This window comes from Megalobrama amblycephala, linkage group LG21, assembly GCF_018812025.1.
Source record: "Megalobrama amblycephala isolate DHTTF-2021 linkage group LG21, ASM1881202v1, whole genome shotgun sequence".
Lineage (NCBI taxonomy): Eukaryota > Metazoa > Chordata > Actinopteri > Cypriniformes > Xenocyprididae > Megalobrama > Megalobrama amblycephala.
Genome location: NC_063064.1, coordinates 24,502,517 through 24,525,033, shown reverse-complemented (window position 1 = coordinate 24,525,033; position 22,517 = coordinate 24,502,517). Strand labels below are relative to the sequence as shown.

The following is a 22,517-nucleotide window of genomic DNA, read 5'->3' as shown; positions in this document are numbered from 1 at the left end:
ATTTTTTAAATAGAATCAACTGAATCACAAGACCAGCATGAATTATTTGCTCACAAATCAGATCGATTCAATTCTTCAAGTTCAATTAAAGGGTTTGTTCACCCAAAAATGAAAATTCTGTCATTAATTACTCACCCTCATGTTGTTCCACACCTGTAAGACCTTCGTTCATCTTCGGAACACAAATTAAGATATTTTTGATAAAATCCGATGGCTCAGTGAGGCCTGCATTGCCAGAAAGATAATTAACACTTTCAGATGCCCAGAAAGCTACAAAAAAAAACATATTTAAAACAGTTTATGTGACTACAGTGGTTCAACCTTAAAGGTGCCCTAGATTATGTTTTTAAAAGATGTAATATAAGTCTAAGGTGTCCCCTGAATGTGTCTGTGAAGTTTCAGCTCAAAATGCCCCATAGATTTTTTTTAATTCATTTTTTTAACTGCCTATTTTGGGGCATCATTATAAACGCACCGATTTTATGCTGCGGCCCCTTTAAATGCCGTGCTATCCGCCCACAGAGCTCGCGCTTGCCTTGAACAGTGCATAAACAAAGTTTACACAGCTAATATAACCCTCAAAATGGAGCTTTACAAAGTGTTCGTCATGCATGCGGCATGCATGCGTCGGATTATGTGAGTATTGTATACTGTTATATTGTTTACTTCTGATTTTGAATGAGTTTGATAGTGTTCCGTGGCTAACGGCTAATGCTACACTGTTGGAGAGATTTATAAAGAATGAAGTTGTGTTTATGCATTATACAGACTGCAAGTGTTTAAAAATGAAAATAGCGACGGCTCTCGTCTCCGTGAATACAGTAATAACCGATGGTAACTTTAACCACATTTAACAGTACATTAGCAACATGCTAATGAAACATTTAGAAAGACAATTTACAAATATCACTAAAAATATCATGTTATCATGGATCATGTCAGTTATTATTGCTCCATCTGCCATTTTTCACTATTGTTCTTGCTTGCTTACCTAGTCTGATGATTTGGTTGTGCACATCCAGACGTTAATACTGGCTGCCCTTGTCTAATGCCTTTTATAATGTTGGAAACGTGGGCTGGCATATGCAAATATTGGGGGCGTACACCCCGACTGTTACTAACAGTCGGTGTTATGTTGAGATTCGCCTGTTCTTCTGAGGTCTTTTAAACAAATGAGATTTAAATTAGAAGGAGGAAACAATGGAGTTTGAGACTCACTGTATGTCATTTCCATGTACTGAACTCTTGTTATTTAACTATGCCAAGATAAATTCAATTTTTTTAAATTCGAGGGCACCTTTAATATTATAAAGCGACGAGAATACTTTTTGTGCGCCAAAAAAACAAACAAAATAACGACTTTTCAACAATATCTAGTGATGGCCGATTTCAAAACACTGCTTCATGAAGCTTCGAAGCTTTATGAATCTTTTGTTTCGAACCAGTGGTTCGGATCGCATATAAAACTGCCAAAGTCACATGAAATGTTGAAATTCTGAAACACTTATGACGTAACAAAGCCTTTTTGACTGAAATCATGTGACTGTGGCGCTCCGAACCACTGATTCGAAACAAAAGATTCGTAAAGCTTCGAAGCATTGTTTTGAAATTGGCCATCACTAGATATTGTTGAAAAGTCGTTATTTTTTTTTATTTTTTTTTGGCGCACAAAAAGTATTCTCATCGCTTTATAATATTAAGGTTGAACCACTGTAGTTACATGAACTGTTTTAAATGTGTATCTGAAAGTGTTAATTATCTTGGTGGCAATAGAGGCCTCACTGAGCCATCGGATTTCATCAAAAATATCCTAATTTGTGTTCCGAAGATGAATGAAGGTCTTACGGGTTTGGAACGACATGAGGGTGAGTAATTAATGACTTAATTTTCATTTTTGGGTGAACAAACCCTTTAAACGATTCAATCTTGGCAAGAGCAGACTATTATCAGCAAATTTTACAAAGGCGTTTCGGTCTGTTTCTCACACAAAGCTACTGAATGGTCTCACAAGTCATAATTTTTATGGAACATTTTAAGCTTAAAAGCCTTAGTTTGTAAGTCTTCAGATTTCCTTTGGTTTTCCACCAAAAACGAAAGTCATATGGGTTTGGAATGACATGAGGGAGAGTAAATGACTGAATTTTCAGTTTTTGGGTGAACTAATCCCTTAAGTGCTCTTGCTGTGGCTCAATTCCAAAAAAGGATTTAAGAGTATTGTACTATGAAACCAGGAGCAGGTAAACATAAAATGTCTCACTTCTCAAAGATGCAGGTTCCATTCCTGGGTTTAATTTTATGAATTAATTGTTTCATAATAACATAATTACCATCCAAGTAATTTCTTTGGTTAAAACAACTAAACAAAACCATTGCAAAGCTATCGACGTGACAATACGGCAAACTAAACACTAAACAATGAACCAGCACTAAGAACAGGAGTTAATTACTTATGAGTCATTGTACTTGTTAATAATGAATCAAAGGGTGTTGGGGGAGAATAGTGAACATGCACTGACTTGTAAACACATTATTACTCACAGCTGCCAGCACTGGACCAGTGTTTTCACCCATCGTCTACCAGAGGAGTCGAGAAGCACAGTACATTAGCCAGGAGCCAACTAACAAGTCTGTTACAGGTGCATCAAACGCAAGAATGTATTAATCTGTCTGGGTGGTGAACAAACCAACCATGCCACACTGACTGAAGAGTGTTTGTGTTAGATAATGCCCAGGTCCACACTGAATCTGCCCACAGAACCTTGCAGAATTAGAACGCCTGTCATTCTCAAAGTTCTTCCCCGTCCTTGGCATTTTCTGAAATGCTTTGTCTAACACGATAATGTATCAAGCTAGCAATAAGTGTGAGGTATATTATTCAAAATCAATGCAGAAAAAAACAAAAAAAAAAAGACTGAAAATGCCATTTTAAAAATCACCTCATACAAGGCCCTAAAGAAAGCTGCGCTTAGTCAATTTATGGCTTGCATCACTGAAGTACATTTAGCATTAAAAGGTTTATAATAGACCGTGAGGTCCATCTCAGCCAAGATTACTCAAGCAACGTGCCAGTTTCCATCGACAAACTTCAGACTATTGTTGTCCTCTCGGATGCCAAATAAAGCAATGTTTTCAAAGGTCTTCCAAATATTGGTACTGTGCAAATGCAAAACACAACATTGCCATAGTTGAGACATTACTGAAATTGGGTCTCTCGAGACTGAGGTATGCTTTGTTTTTCTGCCCGCTGTTACATCTTGTGCATGACAAAGCATTGTAGCTTTTCTGAGTATACTCCATTAACCCAAAACTCACTTGATGGTTCTTCACAACTGGAGAAAAATGAAACTAAACTAAAATCTGAGCATAAATTGGGCACTTTTTTTTTTTTTAATTATGGTTATAACTATATGGTCATCTATTATAAAACTTAGAACCTACATTAAACATAAAATATCACCAGATAGCAATAACACTGTGCTGGCTGAGAAATTCAACAGTATTAAACATTTTTAAATTATACCAGTAAGTGTCACTTTATCAGCCCAAAATATTAAAACTGTATAAAATAAAACTAATTTAACTAATTAAACTAATTAAAGCTAAACTTATACAGTGTATATAATAGAAATTATATATATACTGTATATATATATATATATATATATATATATATATATATATACTGTGTGTGTGTGTGTATATATATATATATATATATATATATATATATATACTGTGTGTGTGTATATATATATATATATATATATATATATATATATATATATATATATATATATATATATATATATATATATAACAACTCAACAATGTTATCATCATTCCAATGGTCCACTTTAGACATTCTGCTAACTATAAGTCACTTTGCAGCTACTGTACATATCAAACTAACTCTCATTAGAGTATTATTAGATTGTCTGTTTAAAGGGTTAGTTCACCCAAAAAATTCTGTCAATAATTACTCACCCTCATGTCGTTCCACACCCGTAAGACCTTCGTTCATCTTCAGAACACAAATTAAGATATTTTCTAATGAAGTTAGAGATGTTTTTTTATCCCCCATAGACAGCAACTTAACCACCACTTTCAAGGTCCAGAAAGGTACTAAAGAAATTGTTAAAATAGTCCACGTCACTACAGCGGTTCAACCTTAATTTTATGAAGCGATTAGAATACTTTTTTGTCGTTGCTTCATAAAATTATTAGGAAATTGTGAACGAAGGTCTTACAGGTTTGGAACAACATGAGGGTGTGTAATTAATGACAGCATTTTCATTTTTTAACCCTTTAATATCTGCTAACACTTTATTTTGATGGTCCCCAACAGACATTCTACTGACTATAAGTAACTTTGCAAGTACATGTCAACTTATTCTACTAACACAAACACCTAAACCTAAACTAACAGTCTAATACAGTCTACTAATACTCTAATGAGAGTTAGCTGACATGTAGTTGCAAAATTACTTATAGTTAGTAGAATGTCTAAAGTGGACCACTTTGAAATAAAGTGTGACCTTGTGACCTTGGATGCATGTCCATTGTTGTGGTTTCCAACTTTGTCTTTTGTTGTTTTTACTGGCATTTTATATCTTCTTCGACTACTTTGCAGCAAAATCCAAACTGAGTGTTGCCACCTAGTGGATTCACCTAAAAATGCAGTCAATACCAGACACATTCGCAAATCAAGAGACATGCAAGTGGTGAAATTGGGCTGAAGATCCTTGAAATTGTCTTGAAAAGAAAGTCATTTTGGTTATACTGTAAAATGTGATTATTATTATTGTTAAAAGCCAAACTTTGTTTGAACGTAACCATATATACCACCTTAATCTGCAGCTTTATGAAAGTAGCCTTAGATCTGTCCTGTGACAGACAGCTTCAGCTCAATTACACTCTGATTCAGAGTGTGAAACTTGATATCAAATCAATCCAAATTCAATTGGAACTTTTTGCCAGTTTCAGTGTTTTGATATTTGGACAGCAATTGAAATCTTTTTTGCGCTAAGTGTCACAATAGCATTAGCACTGTCAGCTAAATATCATACAGAGTCGCCAGTCCACACAGAACAAAAATAGACAATCATGAGGCTCCTATCTCTACAACTAGGGCTTTATCTCATGTATTTCTCCCTCTCTCTCTTTTCTCTTGTTCTCAACAGTCTGTAACTGTGCTGTTTGTACTTGTTCAGCGGTTTAAAGAAAGGGCTCCTCTGGAGAGATGCTCTTGTTTGAAATAGCTCTTCTCTAAAACAGCAACGTTGTCAGTTAATGTGGGCTTGATGTGACAGGGGCGTCATGGGAGAGTGTTGACAGCGTTTCACTTCCTGCTTTCATTTTTTAGAGCAGGCTTCCATCAAGTCGCTCGCTCTGTGGCGAATTAATGCTGTTCTTATAAACTTTTTTTCTTTAAACAAGCAGTTTCAACGCAAGGGCATCATAACAAATCCACTTTGCGTAAATGGACCACCACCTCTGTTGTTAGTGGGAGAGTCTGTTCAAAGTAATAGTGAATGCTCCAGAGATTCTAATGAAAGGCAAAACATAGGAGAATGAGGAAAATAGGAAGACAGCAGGTTTGCGAAAGGAAATGATGCTTGATAGACCTTCGTAGAACCAAGGCTCATTGGAAAAATATGCCTCTACCTACATTTTTGCAAAAAATTTACCTATACATAAGAGGCAAGCATTTCAGTCACATTTGCAACTAAAACTAGTTCTGTCATGACAACTCTTGAGTGTTTGGCATGGTAATAGGTATGACAATGTTGATATTTTTGGTCTTGGTGGATTACATCTGCTACGCTGCTGCTGCTGCTGTTGGTTATTGCTGCTGCAGAACAAGTACAGGACTAGTTACTGCCAATACATACACGACACAGTGCTGTGAGCAAGTAAGGCATGCTGCTGCTGTACAATATAATGTACATGAATTACCCATCGCAGATACAGGTGGAGCTGGGGAAGGTGGAGGGTTTCTGAAAGCACGCTGCATGGCTAATTCAAATGCTAACCAAGTATTTGAAGGTTGAGCACACAAACTCATTGGTTACTGATACAGCAGCAACCAATCAGCTGTGCCCTCTAGAGAATGATGCGATTGCAAGCAGGTTGAGTTAAGCACCTATTAGCCTGTGCCATCTGGAGTTTCATGTGCAAACTACAAAATGTATTTAGGAGTACGCCTGCGAATAAAAAGGTCCCTCGTTTTAATGAAAAGTAAGGTCATAAAAAGACTTAATTAGCTTTTAAGAGGTCTTAAATTTAGGATGGAAAAATGTGAAACAGCTATTATTAAACTTCAAAAAGGTATGATTTCATTAAATAGATATGAGCGCTGCCAGCATTATACAGGCTCGCAGTTTCAGAGCAGTTTGGAGCCGTGAATACCGTTTAAGCGCGCACACACACACACACACACACACACACACACACACACACACACACACACACACACACACACAAATAGCTAAATGGTTATGGTTAGGTGCATCATCTAATTACTATTCATGAGACTTCACCAACTGTCCTGAACCACTTTTAAACATGCAGCCCATATTTGCTTTTCTGCCTGAACTATGTTTTTATGAATATACTCACAAATTATTCTTTCATGCAAAAAAAAAAATCAAATCTCAGATATAAGCACATACTTATAAAAAAAAAACTGCATTGTTGTATAACAGCTGCTGCTATTTTTAAAGGATAAGAAAACGGTTGTTTCCTTGAATTTAATCAATTGGGAAATTGGCAATTATAGCAACAGTGCCCAGGACAACCCCTCACGTTTATAGTAAACAAATACAACACGCATCTGCATGTGGTCCTTATATAATAAACCCCCTCATATGGCTGCACAATTAAGTCTCTACGCATACCACAATTATCCTAATTCTGCGTCCAGAAATCAATGTCTCTTTTCTTTATCAACCCGCAATTACTTCAAAAGGAAAAGGAGTTTACAAAGATCACAGTCTTTCCCAGAGTATCATGGAGAGCTCAAATACCACCAGGTGCATGTAAGTGTGTGTGTGTATTTGTGTTGCTGCTAAGGCTTGTTCAAACTTATTAAAAAGTGCCTCATTGATTAAGCTGAACCTGAGTGCTGTGTCGCAGGTAAACCCCTCACTCGCTGCAGTGTGAGAGGGTGTGTGTGCGTTTCTTATGTGATCACATCACAATGGATAACAACTGATTTGTTAGTCATACTGCTTTCTATATATATATTAGAATTTATTGAATAATTAATTATTAAATCAAAATTACACACTTCATTAAAAACTGCTGATGAAAGCTATGGAAATGATACAAGGTAAAAGAGAAGATTTAAATAAAATAAAAACACCTGTTGAGGGAAGAGGAAATGAGTATGAGAGAATGAAAGATCTGAAAAAACAAAGACAGAGAGGAAAGTGTCCAGAAAATCAGAAACAGAGAGAGTGATGGCTGGCAAAGAGATTGACGGGTTGTTCAGACAGCATCTGGCTCTCTCTACAGAGCATCTGGCAGAAGTGTAAATCTCTCTGTTGAATGGATCAGCCTGAACATATACAAGGCCTTCTGACATACTTCTCAATAACACAGACAGACACATGCACAGAGCTCCATGCTAGTATGACACATTCAGATTTACCACTCAGCTATGCCTGTAGCACACATGAACACACACAAACACATCCCAATGCAAATCTGGGGCAAAGTGTGTAAACATACTGTGTGACAAAACCATTCGTACACATTCAACAGTGCTATGCCAATGGGACAAGGAGACCTATTGTCCGCCAAGCGGTTAGCACACATGCTCCATACCTATCGAGCTACAATGTTCATGCTGGAGATGTGGGTTTAAATTTGGCCCACGGCATGTCTCAATCCCATTCTGGGCAAACTTCCATTTGAAAGCTTCCAATTTGAAAGCTCAGCAACAGTATGTAGTTACTAATGAACATTAATTTTTAAGCAAATGAAATGCATAGTTACTACATTACATTATACTACAACCCTTTTGGCAAACGTTTGCTTGGTAAATGATTGTTTCTATTGATAAACACATAGCATTATGTAGAATTGTTTATCCTCTTTAATTTTGTTATGGAAAAAATATTCCCTGAATGTTCAAATCATTTTTACAAACATTTTTCTTGGCTATGTGAACGAAGTGCATTCTATTTTATCATTCTGGAAACATTATGGGAACATTACTTTTGAAAGTTCTAAAACATTCTGAACATTCTGAAACAAGTAGTAATATTTAAAAAGAACGTTACACACGTCCAACTACAATATTTAAAAAATGTTCCATGAATAACAATAATTAATAAGAATTTGTTACGTTTATAGTGCTTAAAACGCTTTACATATGGCATGGAATCTCCTCAACCGCAACCAATGTGCAGCACCCACCTGGATGATACAATGGCAGCCATATTGGAGAGGAGACAGAGTGATGAAGACAATCAGTATATATGGTGATGATTAGGAGGCCGTGATCATGGAAAGAGGCCAATGGGCAAATTTGGCCAGGATGTTGAGGTTACACCCCTACTCTTTTTTTTTTTTTGAAGGACATCCTGGGATTTTTAAAGACCACAGAGACTCAGGACCTCGGTTTAACATCTCATCTGAAGGACAGTGCTTTTTGACTGTATAGTCTCCCCTTCACTATACTGGAGCATTAGGACCCACACAGACCACAGGGTAAGCACCCCCTACTGGCCTCAATAACACCTCTTCCAGCAGCAACCTCGTTTTCCCAGGAGGTCTCCCATCTATGTACTGACCAGGCTCAACCCTGCTTAGCTTCAGTGGGCAACCAGTCTTGGGCTATAGGGTGATAGCCCAAGCTGAATGAGCTGAATGATGTATAAATAATGTTTTTGTGCTAACATTTTGAGAACATTATAAAAGACCAGGTGTAGCCCAGGGCCAAATTAGGGCCAAATTTATCAACTACAGATCCAAGAATATAACCAACAAAACTATTATTTTATTAAATTTTTAAATTTTTAGTTTATGAAATTGTTTAATTTCTTTGAAACACAATAATATTTAAATTATATTAATTGGAATATAATTAAAACATACTGCAGAAAAACTTACCCAATGAAATAATGGAATTTCACTGCAGATGTAGATCAACCAATTAGCTTGATTCAGTGATGGTAACTCCGCCCACCAGTTAGACGGAGATGAAGGCGATTTGGTTGAACTTGTGAGAATGATGAGTTTCTGCAGAGAAACCTAGAAAACAAAATAGGAATATCGAGAAAATATTAGTTAAAACGAGATTTGAGTTGTTAAGGACAACATTATGGATGTAATTGTTTGGAGTAAGATTTACACTCTTAAAGGTGCTAAAGAGGATGTTTTGTTTTATACATTTTTGCAATATTACTTGAAACTGTCTTTACTAACTGATAAAAGACTATTTATTAGGTGCACTGAAAGGAATAATATTAATATACATCATCTGTGCACGAGGTAGGGCCTTAAAAACATCAGCCAATCGTTTACGCAATCATCGCGTAAACGATTGGCCCTCTGGCTTGTCAATCACTGCCATGACGTTCCTTGTGAGAGACAAGTGCGGCTGCACGCTCCAGTAACTTTCCACACTCCACAGGCCAAAGTTTAGAAACTTTGAGATCGGATCGATCAACATAATAACAGCTGCGTCACACGGAGGAAACAACATAACCTGAGTGTTTACCAGGGAATTGGTGAGTGCAGTAATCAAAAACAGTTGTGTTATTTGAACTAATTTACTGTATAATATGAGGTAATGAATGTATTTTGTTCTGTAAAGTTTCATGATTTATGTTTGTGATGATGTTTATGAGGTTAACAACTGATTGTATGCTCTGATAAGTTGTTAAGTGAACAATACGGACTCAAAATTCATTTTGAGTTCATGATTTAATGTGAGTGAATTAAGTCTGCTGTCCATCTATGTGCAGGCCGTTTTTTTTTTTTTTTTTTGGTGCTATAAAGGACTGTGTTCGAGTTATCGAATCACTGACGCAGGACGCGGGCCACCCAAAGAGCATAACGGATTCAATTTCAAATTTCTTAGATTTACATCGGAAAACTGGTTGGATTTATATTTTTCGAGTTTTTTGCACGCACTGCACTTCAAACTGAGCGGACCAAAACGTTTAATTGTTGTTTACTGATCGAACTGAGCGCCAAAAACAGTTCAAAAGAGACGTTGTTTTTTGGTTCCTACGGTTTCATAAAGACTTGAGTTCACTGACATCATATGGACATTTATATTTGTATTTACAGTTCATACGATATGTTTTGATGATGTTTGAGATTTGAGCAAATTTATTTTTTCCTTTTTTTTTTTTTGAGTGTGGTATTTACCTGATAATTTCAGTGCCACCGTAAAAGGTTGAGCTGTTCAAAAGGGCAGTTAATTTGATGTAACCTGCAAGGGGGAAAAAAGTAGGGCTGCACGATATATCGCATGAGATTGTCACGTGCATTTCGTCAGTAAAGCCGGTTCCCTGATTACCGCTAAATCGCCATCACCTGCTTTCAAATGGAGCGGCATTTAATAGACAGAGCCGTAGATCACTGAAAAGCCACGCAATATCGCGTTCATATCGCAGATGAATCGCCTTCGATAATGAACGCGATATTGCGTGGCTTTGTGATGGCGATTTAGCGGTAATCAGGGAACCGGCTTTACTGACGAAATGCGCATGACAATCTCATGCGATATATCGTGCAGCCCTAGAAAAAAGACTAATTATTACCTAATTAGAGGGAAAACACGTACAAATTAAGAATATCCAAATAACAAATAAGTAAGTGTGTGGGAAAACACAAATATAATTCTGGTGAGATAAGAAAGAAAAACTGGTTTTCAAGAAGGGAATTTCTAAACATTCATTTCAATATGTTTTGTATTTTCTGAGATTTATAAACTTTTCTTTTTCCTCAATTTTCTGCTGTTGAAGGATTGAATTATTCAAGATTTAGATATTGCTATTAAGTTTTATTTAGTTGTATTTTGGTACATTGTAGCTCTATTTCCCTATACGTAAATCTATAAATTCATTCTTTTCCAAAGTTCTAGTGTGCGTGTTTTCTGCCTCCTGCGAAACCTAAATCTTCTGAGGGCCCAGTGAGGTAAACTTATTACTGTATCACACAAGTTTTACACAGATAACTTTGACCAAACATTCTATTAACATTACTAGAAGAATATTTGTTCATAATTTTGAAAGAACGTTAGCTAGAGTTCTGAGAACGTTCCTGGTTAGCTGGGGATTTCTTTGTTGACCACTGAACACCTACAAAGCTAATACTATAGCATTTCCATTTTATGTATTTTGTTATTCATCATCTTTTGGATGATGCTGTATTCATTACTTAGATTAAGCACTAAGACAGAATACTGTTCACTAGTTTTACTGCAATCTGTTTTTAAACCTCATCAGGTTTCCTTGCACATCAAGAGAAAGAATTTCGATGTTAGCTAAAGCTAGCGGAAGCACCTCTCACCTCCACAACTGCCTAGCAAAATAAATTGGAGAGAAATATAGATCAATACCTTGTTGTGATTCTGAGCAGTTCTCTGGGCCCAGCAGCATTAGATGAATTCAGAGGAGTGGTGCTGGTTAAATACAGACTGCTTCCTCTCTCTGCTCACACCTGGCTATTTCTACTCCTGCATCATTCTAGAAAATCCTTGTCGAAGATGTCCGAAGGGCTCGAGTCTCCACTGGTGGCACCTGGAAGAAACCGCTCCATCAGCTGAAGGAGGCCAAAGCATAGTTCAGCTAACCCAGCCAGACCTCTCTCCCACTGGTCACGTCCCCTCTGGCTGCCCCTTCTACTGTTTGGAGCTCTGGGATCTGACAACACAACCCTGCCAAAGTCCATTACATTTACTTCACCGGTTTTGCTAGAAGAGCATGAAAAAAAAGTGTGTGAGATAGAGAGTCAGGAAAAGAAAGAGTGACTTGAAATGAAGTATTACCTGAAAGAAAAGGAGAAGACTGATGTTTGTATTCATGAGTTTTCACCTTAGAACCTCAGCTGGCGGTTACACTGATGGTGAGAAAAATGCATTCAGCACTGGATTATTGCAAATGCTGTGGTTAAATAATTGTAAAAAAAATCTATTTAGATATACTCCCGTTGCATCAGAAATGCACAGTATAATCAAGCTATTGTGAGCTTTTGCGTAGTCTAGCAACAATGGCTCCAAGTATACACAATAAAAAGCGTAATTGAAAAATTGTGGCACGTCACTTCTGTCTTTCGGAGCAAGCGTACAGTGTCGAGGCCAATTGTAGTCAGATTCATGTGAATTAATTCTGGACAAGGCTGAGCTACAATCACAATATTTAGGTGTGTTAATTCGACAAAACCTGGATTGGTACATTTTCAACCAGACTAAATTGTTTACATGCCATTTTACATTTACACGTACACATTTAGAGATGCTTTATTCGAAAGTGACTTACAGTACATTACATTAAATGTATTCATGCATTCTCTGGGAATCAGACTCATGACCTTGGCATTGCTAGTGTCATGCTCAATTGTTTGATCTACAAATTAAACTAAAATAAATAAATAAAATTATTGCCTTAGTTTGACTGAAATTCAAACATGTTCATGTAAATGCACTTCAAAAAAATTGCAATGGTTTACTGAGGTTATGTTTGTAACCAATCCTCTAACTAACCACACACAATTCTACAAGCCGTCCAAATTAGTCTCTAACTTTTCATTGTAATTTAGAGTAATGGCAACAAGTCCTAATGAACATCCAAAAATAAACTTTACTGAACAAAGGCACTGTAATTATTTTGGATTTCCTACGTTGCATCATTGTGACAGTGTCACATATCACATACACCACAAGACAAAACACTAGTATTGCAAAATTACACCTCTATTCTTAATAGCAAAGGCCTTTTTAGGCATATTTTCCTGCTGAAATTCAAATCCAGAATGAGCAATTACCATAGGAAGGTGCTTTTAAGGTGGAAAAACAATATTATCTGTCAGCTGATCCATGCCTCTTCCCATGGGACGGTGTGAAATGGTGGGTGGACACATTGGACCGGAAAGTACCAAGGTGACCCATCAGAACTCATATAACAGAAGTCTCTAAACAGAACCTGAATTAACCTGGGGTCCGAGAGCTCCAGGGGCTTCTGGAATAACTGCATATCTTTCACTCTGTCCTTGGCAATATAGTTTGTTTCAAATAGTATTTTATGATATATCTGCATGCATATGCAAAGTTAGTGCATGTCGCATTTGAATAAACACAAATAGTTATGCAAGAAAAGAACATACATCACCTAAAGCGGGTAGATACTGAGCATTTATTCAGGTTATGGAGAGCAATGCAGGAGAAGGACATCAGGTGGGAGTTTGTATGTAGATTTATGTGCTTGTGCATGTATAATTCACACACATTCTGAAATATATTTATTTCTTGGTGATATAAATGTTTCTGCATCTTTTGTTGGTTCTGGAACAAAAATCTGTCAATATTCTAGACATAAACCAATTAACTAATGCTAAAATGAGGGGGAAATTATACAAATTTGGGGTAACGTAACAATAGGTTAACATTAGCTAATGCATTAGATATCACAAACTAATCAATAAACACTTTTTTACAGCATTTATATTAATCTAGGTTAGTAATACATACAATCAAATATCTGCTACTTATTCAATTTACTTGATTAAAATGAGCTAAAGCAACATTATTCCTCAACTCAATTTTATTAGGTTTAATCTACTTAAATGTGCTAAATGACAGTTTATCTAATCAATTTGTGTTATATGACAATATTTTGTTGCATTTACTGAAACGGGGCAGTGGATATCTAGTTCCGGAGATGTTTTGCATGGGACTGGATCATGAGATTAAATGCTGAAGTGTCATTTTATGTGTCTTTGAGATATATGATTAATTAATGTATTATAAAATGTTACTGAATGCTGTTCAACCCCCTTGACTTAACCTAAAATCTGATTGGTGAATAGGAATCTTGTGCCTCTATGGACCCAAGAAACCAGAAACACGTCCTACTTGGCAAAATCATAGTCGCCGCCTTGTGTGTGTGTGTGTTTTTTTTTGCTTTTCAAATTGCGCACCTCCAGCAACTCTAATATGAGGCTCAGAGAAGCATCTAAAGATTGTTGAATCCTTAAAAAAAACAAACCTGGAATAATTCCAGTATAGCAATTGGCCTCTCAAGAGCTGTTATACACAACAGCGGTCCAATCAGGTAAATATAGGAAAACATGCCAGAAACTGTGAAGCAGGTTAATAGAGAACATTTCAGGAGATGTGAAAGTGCGTTTGTGTATCAATGCTTCCGGATAGAGTCCCATTCCACAAACACCACTGTGACTGATCCAAATAAATAATGACAAACCTTCTTTCTTTCAACACATTCTTCGCGGGACAGATGCTTGGTTAAGCGCGCCTTCATCCGATGTATCACCTAATCCACAGCAGATTTGTCTGAAATTGAAAGAAAGGGAAAAGGAAAAGAAAACAATTTGTGTGTGTGTTTCCCCCAAATGACTCAAACAGCTTTTCTATTTCATCAGTTTGATTGTTATCACATTACAGAAAAGCCCCCCAGTCCCTCGAAGGGAAAACTACAGGACAAAAACGGAAGAAGCCGACATGTTATACGGTATTTTTCCAGAGAAAAGCAATACTTTTTATCTACGCTGTCAACTGTATTGCTCGCCCGGCCATATCAAACATATGGAATGAACAACATATTGCAGTCTCAGTAATATCTCCTAACACAGGATCTGCATGGGTGAATTATTGACTTAACTTCAGAACAAACAATATCTCCCTCCGTATACATGCAATTCACAGTCATTTTTCACCTTTATGCCGCATCACAGCTGTTTTTCGATTTCAAACGGATAGCGTGGGCATACTGAGATGAATTATCATGACATGCCCAAGAACGTAACATATATTCCGAGTATTATCTGTCTGTTAAAATATTAAGCATGTTTAATGGAATCTATGTCAGCACAGCAAGAGCAAGAGCGTGTCTTTTCATTCAGGGTCTACTTTTACATACAAAAGCCACTGTTCGCTGTGAATCATTCATACTTCCCATGAGAGTCGGAGTGGAGTCTAATACACAAGCATCTATCAGCAGAACATGAGCACTTATCACTAATGGGGCCACGAAACTGTGTATTTGGACCCTGTAGATTTGCCTACATCACTTTATATTGCGACCTAAATTAAGATCTAATGTCAGTCTGAAGGAGTGCTTATACTGGCCTTTTGTTCTTTATTATGTTCGTTTTTACAGCACGAGGTTGTTACTTCCCCTTATGATGCTCTTCTATAATTCAGAAGGTACAATCCCTGTAAGAATAGATGAAATATAAGTCTAATGTAATTTATTAATACTACACAGAGCACTGCTAAAGTCCCTATTAGGGACAGACCTGACAGGCAGCCATTAATCGCGTCCCGAGTCATCAAGTTGCTCTGAGCCACAGATTAGCATACATGCTAACGTGGGCCAAGAAGCCGTTAATTAGTAAAACAAAGAAATTAATTAGTATGTTTTGGGTGAAAGTTCCCTACGGAAAGCAGATAGAGGAGAAGCGCTGTGCGGACACGCACACACACATCTTTCCAGAACGCTTTCGGACTCTACAGGTGTGCCGATATGCCCGTCTGGAAGATGTCCGAGGGTCCAGCTGTCAAAATCCCCACCCTCGTCATTATCACCAAGATGGAACACACCTGCACCTGTCGGCTCAGCGGGGGCTGACATATCCAACAACCTCCCAAAGTCCTCGGAGAGCCAGTCGCAGGTAGCATCATGTCGCACAGCGGGGAGGTGGTGCAACTAAGCCGTCAGAGCTGCGTGGAGCCCATCTGCAGGACACTTCCTGCTCGGAAAGTGAGATCCTGGAACTCCTTGCAAATTAATCTTGTGCTGTGGCATCTCAAGAAGCTCACACTCTGGATCAATTCCCTGAAAGAAAGACTCTTAACGAGAGAGAGGGTTAGCGCTAGCCTGATACAGGGGTAAAAAGTAAGGACTGGTGGATAATTAAGCTGTCTTCATTCAAGAATTGCTATCACTTCATTAGTGTCCTGTCAATGGATTCATCTTGTTAGTCGAATGACGGGGGATTTAATATAGCTGGCTTGGTGGGACAGGAAAAGTGTTGATTTTTACATAATTTAATGTCTTCTGATGAAAATGTGCTTCAAATTTAGTCAATATTTCCTGTCATGTCATATTTTAGTCCAATTAAGTCTGACTTAAATGGCCAAAAATAACTTTTTGTGACATAAATGATGAAACAAAAAAACTTTTCCAAATTCTCAACATTTTGAAAAATCTATAAACATTAATTAAACTGTTAACCTTCACGAGGATGTCGACGCACTGAAGCGTTCTTTGTTTAAATTAGCTCAAAGTTACTGTTAGATGTAATTAGTTGACAAAGTACACATCATTAAAAAGATCTAAGACTCAAGTTTCAATTTTTGACCTCTGTTTTACTCTCAAAATCTTATAGTGACTGTAATTTGTTAATATGTGTCAGGAGTTATGAATATGAAAAACTGAGTCGATACCTTTTGTTTGAAATATGAGCGTCAGCCACATTTGTTGAGAAAAAACTCCTGTATGATCGTCATGAAAAATGCTTGACAAAACAACATCCATCAGGGCTTTTAGTTCAAAAGCATGCACATTTGGAGAAATATTGATGGATTCTCATATTTTTATGTAAAATTTCTGTACAAAGGAGCAGGGGTTAAATTGGTCCAGGGCACATTGGCTTATCAGGGCTCTACATTAACGCTTATTTTTTTGAAGGGGAAAGAGAAAGAGAGTTTTACTTGTCCTGATAAAAAACAAATTCCAGACAAGCATCTTTTTTGCTCGGACAAGTGACCAATTTACTTGTCCAAAGGACAAGCACATGAAAAGGCTTAATGTCGAACCCTGTATTTTGTATTGATATGCTCTCCTTTAGGCCTACAGAAAGATTTTATTGTTATCAGATGTAGCTTTGCACACTGCCAGCATCTAGAATGATTTTGATCTGCATTTTAGTGTTCATAGCAAAGGGCTCTGTCGACTTATTTTTTACAGTTTGTCAATTGATAAGATTGTATAGGCTTTGCATACACATGTGCACTCCTCGAAAGCCTGAAACCACAGAACTCCCCCACATAACAAATCCCAATTTAACCCCTGCTGAAGAGTACTTTTTTTTTATTTTTACCCAAAATGCGGCAATGTAATCATTATGAGCACTGGATACTCTGATGTACTGTGTTTTCAATTCATACTGGCAGCTTGAGGGCAAAGGGTTCATGAACTATATCTGTTTTAGTTCAGGCTAACAGGTTAATGTAAAAAGGTATTAAACATACAACATGTGAAAACTAACATTGTCATGAAAACCTAAGATCATCAAATAAAAGCATATATCGGGAATAATACTAGCTGCATTTTTTCCCCTCACACTTTGAATATAGTGTGCGATTCAAATTGACCAGGGGTTTTCAAACTTTTTGATGCCAAAACTCCCCAAATATGATGATCCTTTGTGAAAAATCCCAGTAAGCATGATATTATAAAGATATGTTAAAAAGGTGTAAAAAATTATGTTTATATGTTATGTTTAAAAAAAATTATAAAAAGCTTTTATATGTCATTGTACTAAAGTAAAATATATTGAAATATTGTCTGGAAAATATTTATGTACTGAAGTTTTTTTTTTTTTAACAATTTTAACATTTTAGAATATAAGAGAAATATTTCAGATGTAATTTATCTGGTAAATTATGATATTTTAACAAACTGAAATAATATTATTAAAAATAAAATGAATAATCAAATGTATTATTCTTTGGTCTATCGGACTTTCTTTGAACCTAAGTTTCAAAACCCCTGGACTGCATTGGTGTCCTTTTTAAACCTTGAAACATTATGTCCCCATCCATTGTAAATGTATGGAAAAATGTCATCAGCAGAGTCTTCAAAACATCTCCTCTTGTGTTCTACGGCAGAAAGAAAGTCAAACTGGACTTGAACAACATGAGGGTAAATAAATGATGACAGCATTTTCATCTATAAGTGAACTATCTCTTTAAGAAAGTGGGGGCTATTGAATGAGAAGCAGTGTCAAGCGTGTTCCAAAGCATGATAAATCCACTTGGTGTTAGCGGTCCATGGGGAGCTTTAATAATTGATGAAAATGGTACAAATTTATACAGTTAGCACAGCCAGGCCATCATTTAACTGCCCTTTAGAATCCTAAATAGCTCTCCCTCGATCTCTGACAGGGCAGGGGGGGTCTCCCATCAGCAGGAAGCTAAATGAACCCACCATGACTCTTCAGTTCAACTGCCTCTCGGAGTATTGCCTCTCCAACCACTTTCCTCAACAGTGTTTTTCACATGTCTGCACCTACTATAAGAGTAACTGTGTCTGTGTGTTTGAAACAGACTCAGCCGGACAAGCTATCTCAAGGCCAAAGTGAAAAATCTAGGAAGAATGTCAGCCATTTCCTACTAGGGACTCTGCATCCTGAAAAACATGCAAATCATCCCTCACGCCTGCCTAAACTCTCGGAGACATCTGCTGAGCAGACTGAACTCTGACCCTGACTTCAGAAGCAGTTAGCCTCACTGCACTCCAGAGGTCAGAGGGCAAACGAAAGGGCAACAACAAATCCGAATGCGTTTAGGCTGGCACTGTACCAGTTGGCCACGGGGACGACAGTGGGCACATTGACCACTGCAGGCTCTCGTTCTGCCTGTTCTTTTGTCCTAAACTCTCATACTGCCTTTTACTAAAAAAAAAAAAAAAACAATCCTCTTTGGGGGGAAATGGCTTTGGTATTCATTGGCAAACAATTATAACCTTATCATGTACCTGTTGCTGAAGCAATTTCACACTTAATTTCTGTCAAGCTGTTAATTTCTCCTGAGCTGCTTTGTGCAATGTCTACTGTAATTGTCTATTGTGAGGAAAAAAAGAGGGACGCAAATTAAATTACATAAAGAGGCGTAGGGGATTTGACTGAAACTCTGCCACTACCGTATGTCAGTTTTCATAATCACGAAAGAGGAATTAAATAATACGACTATTTTTGCATATGAATTCAGTAATGGGTGTCTAGTTGTGTTGGAACTACCAAAAGTAATTCTATGCATTTAAGCATGAAATGAAAATCTGTCTATTTTTTAAATGCATGTTATTGACCTTATTGTGAACAATTCATTCATGCATGTTTCAGTTTTAAAATTTGTTTTGACCTCATCATTTTTAATCAAAATGTCAACTTTTTTGCCACACTTCTCTAACCATTCAGTTCGCTCCTTTGCTTACAAATGACTGCAAACTAGCAATCAGATCTGCCTCTATCCAATCAACAACCGAGGGATAGAACCAAGTCACTCTTAGAAGAAAAGGTTCTATATAGAACTCTAGGGTTCTTGACTCAATTTTTAAGAACCATTTATGCCAAAAAAAGGTTTTCTATAAGGTTCTATATTGTTGCAGACCAACACGTTTGAGGTGTCGACTTGGCCTCCAAATTCCCCAGATCTCAATCCAATAGAGCATCTGTGGGATGTGAACAAACAAGTCCAATCCATGGAGGCCCTACCTAACAACTTACAGGACTTAAAGGACCTTCTGCTAACATCTTGGTGCCAGATACCACAGCACACCATCAGGGGTCTAGTGGAGTCCATGCCTTGATGGGTCAAGGCTGTTTTAGCAGCAAAAGTGGGACCAACACAATATTAAGAAGGTGGTCATATTGTAATGATTGGTGTAGAACCTTTTTGTCATTCATTTCACTCAGATGTATGTCACAGTACAGAAGAAAACACCTACTTTCATTTCATTGTGACTTCATTGTAACAAAAGTTCACTGTAAATGGTGTTCCTAAATATTAATATGAAACTCTTTTGATCTTCTGAATGCTTTTATTCTAGAGTTGCCTGTCTGGCATTAACATTATTTGTACATACCATCTGTATACGACTCCTGTTTGATCAAGTGAGCATCTGTTAAGAGCAAGACATCAAACCATGGAAATGAAAAGAAATGAAAAGACGGCCCCAAAACGAACAGCTACTGAGGTTAAGAGTCTTAATGGAGCTCGACAGAAAAGTAAAGAACAACAAATCACAACATGACAGACCTCTCACTAACCAAAGCCACTCAGATAGATGTTGATTACTAAATAGCACTTTCTTAGGGCATTAGGCATTATAGGGCATTACTGAAATTATATGATATGGAATGGGTATAAGAGGTTTTGAAGGAACCATCATGCCTATATAGTCTGAATGTGACGGGTGAAGTGGGCGTTTATATTTACATGGAGGTGGAGCTTGATGTATGTTTGTGGTTAGCAGAGTTGGGTATAACGCGTTACATAGTACTATATTATAGTTACTGTAGTCTAATTACTTTTCCTGATAACGCAGTAGTGTAACGCATTACATTTTAAATTTATGTAATTTGATTACAGTTACTGATGTCAATAAAATTACGTTACTTGCGTTACAAGAAAAAAAAGATAGGTAAAGTGCATTTCTAAAGAAATGACGTTTGGCGCGGATGCGTCATTATGAATCACCGGAGAACGCGTGGAGGAGAATACCCGCTCCCAAGACGAGCGCGGTCCAACCTCCTAAACAAGCTAGATTGGATTTTTAGGCGATTTGTTCAGGATCGGGAGAGAAGGTAACTTCTGAACAATACTGTTTGCAAATGTTATTCTAAATGTTTTCAGCATTTTTTCCCTGTCTTTAATGCAGTTACATACAAACATAAACACAGTTAAGATACCACACACATACATGCTACACACAGCAAGGAATGTTTAAGCTCTGTCCGAAACCGCTCACTCGTTTACTGATTCACTAATCCCTATATAGTGTATGTCATCTGAGTGCACTATATCTGCAAAGAGTGAATGAAATGAAGTGAGTAAATTCGGAGGCTGATGTAGACTATAACTGTGCGTCGGAGAGCTGGAGCTGTCACAGAAACGGCTCAACACGTGATAAAACTAGGCCTACTTTTATCCTACATGTTATTTTATAAAATAATATTAATAATAATCTTAATGACTTTATTTTGTAATTATACCTGCCAGCTTTGTAGTTTAATCGATTGAATGGTTTGTCATGTTTAATATGTGTTCATAATCATTAAATACTATTTAAAAAAACGGTAAACAAAAATAAGCATTAACAAGTGTACAATATTTCATATATTTATTAGTTTATATTTAATATATTTATAAGTTATTTTTATTATGTTATAATCTCACGCTCACAGATGACGTGGTCGTTGAGCGCCCTCAGGCGACTGTTATGATTGCATTTGAATGAATAAGCTACCTATAGATGATTAACGAATATTTTTAAGTCAAGTTGCTGTTTTCATACTTCTGTAATATTTTTCAGTCAATATTAAATTACAGAAAGAACTATGAGTTTCAGTTTGTTGCGTATTTTTGTAGGTTTCAAAGTAACTTGAATGTAAAGTAATTAGTAATCTGATTACTTTTTACATGCAGTAATCAGTAATGTAATCAAATTACAATTTTAATGTAGTAATTTGTAATTTGTAGTGGATTACTTTGTTTGAGTAACTTACCCAACACTGGTGGTTAGGTGGATGTGGCTATTTCTGTAAAGGCTCTGTTTTGTTGTTGTTGTTGTTTTTAATTAGGAGCAAGAAAATCTGCCAACAGTGAAATCTCATTGGTCTCATCAAAATCCCACTCCACATATCAGTATATTAAACAGCATTGTCTAAAGTTGCACAACATTTTCATTTCATTTTTCAGTATCAGCAGACATATTTCATACTGCTGAAAACTTGCCATCTCATACCTGGTTAGGGCAACATATAAGACTTGCAAAAATAAAGACAACAGATGAGATGGCTAATATCAGTAAAAAGATTCATACACTACCATTTAAAAAATTTGGGGTCGATATTTTTTTTTTATGTTTTTCAAAGAAGTCGCTTATGCTCACCAAGGCTGCATTCATTTGATTAAAATATAGTAAAACAATACTATTGTAAAATATTATTACAATTTAAAACAACTGTTTTCTATTTTTATATACTTCAAAATGCAATTTATTCCTTTGATGGCAAAGCTGAATTTTCAGCAGCCATTACTCCAGTCTTTAGTGTCACATGACCCTTCAGAAATCATTCTAATATGCTAATTTGGTGCTCAAGAAACATTTCTTATTATTATCAATGTTGAAAACAGTTGTGATGCTTAATATTTTTGTGATACATGTTTTTCAGGATCTTCTGATGAATAGACATTTAAAAAAAAAACAGAATTTGAAATCAAAATCTTTTGTGACATTATAAACGTTTTTACTGCTTTTAAACAATTTAATGTATCCTTGCTGAATAAATGTAAAAATAATTTCTTTAAAAAAAAA

At 36.6% G+C, this 22,517-nt stretch overlaps 1 long non-coding RNA gene across 8 annotated transcripts in view; it reads right to left on the bottom strand.

Annotated features, from left to right (window-relative positions):
- The window catches only part of LOC125256820, a 66,297-nt gene that overhangs the window by 8,431 nt on the left and 35,349 nt on the right, over positions 1 to 22,517 (bottom strand). For 6 of the 8 annotated variants that reach the window (XR_007182192.1, XR_007182195.1, XR_007182191.1 and 3 more), the window contains 6 exons: positions 15,797 to 16,045; positions 14,439 to 14,527; positions 12,008 to 12,078; positions 11,579 to 11,896; positions 10,384 to 10,447; positions 9,118 to 9,258 (listed from right to left, as the gene is read on the bottom strand). This is a non-coding gene — a long non-coding RNA (uncharacterized LOC125256820). The remainder of the gene's footprint in view (positions 1 to 9,117; positions 9,259 to 10,383; positions 10,448 to 11,578; positions 11,897 to 12,007; positions 12,079 to 14,438; positions 14,528 to 15,796; positions 16,046 to 22,517) is intronic. The other 2 variants (XR_007182198.1, XR_007182197.1) reach the window with 2 other exon arrangements.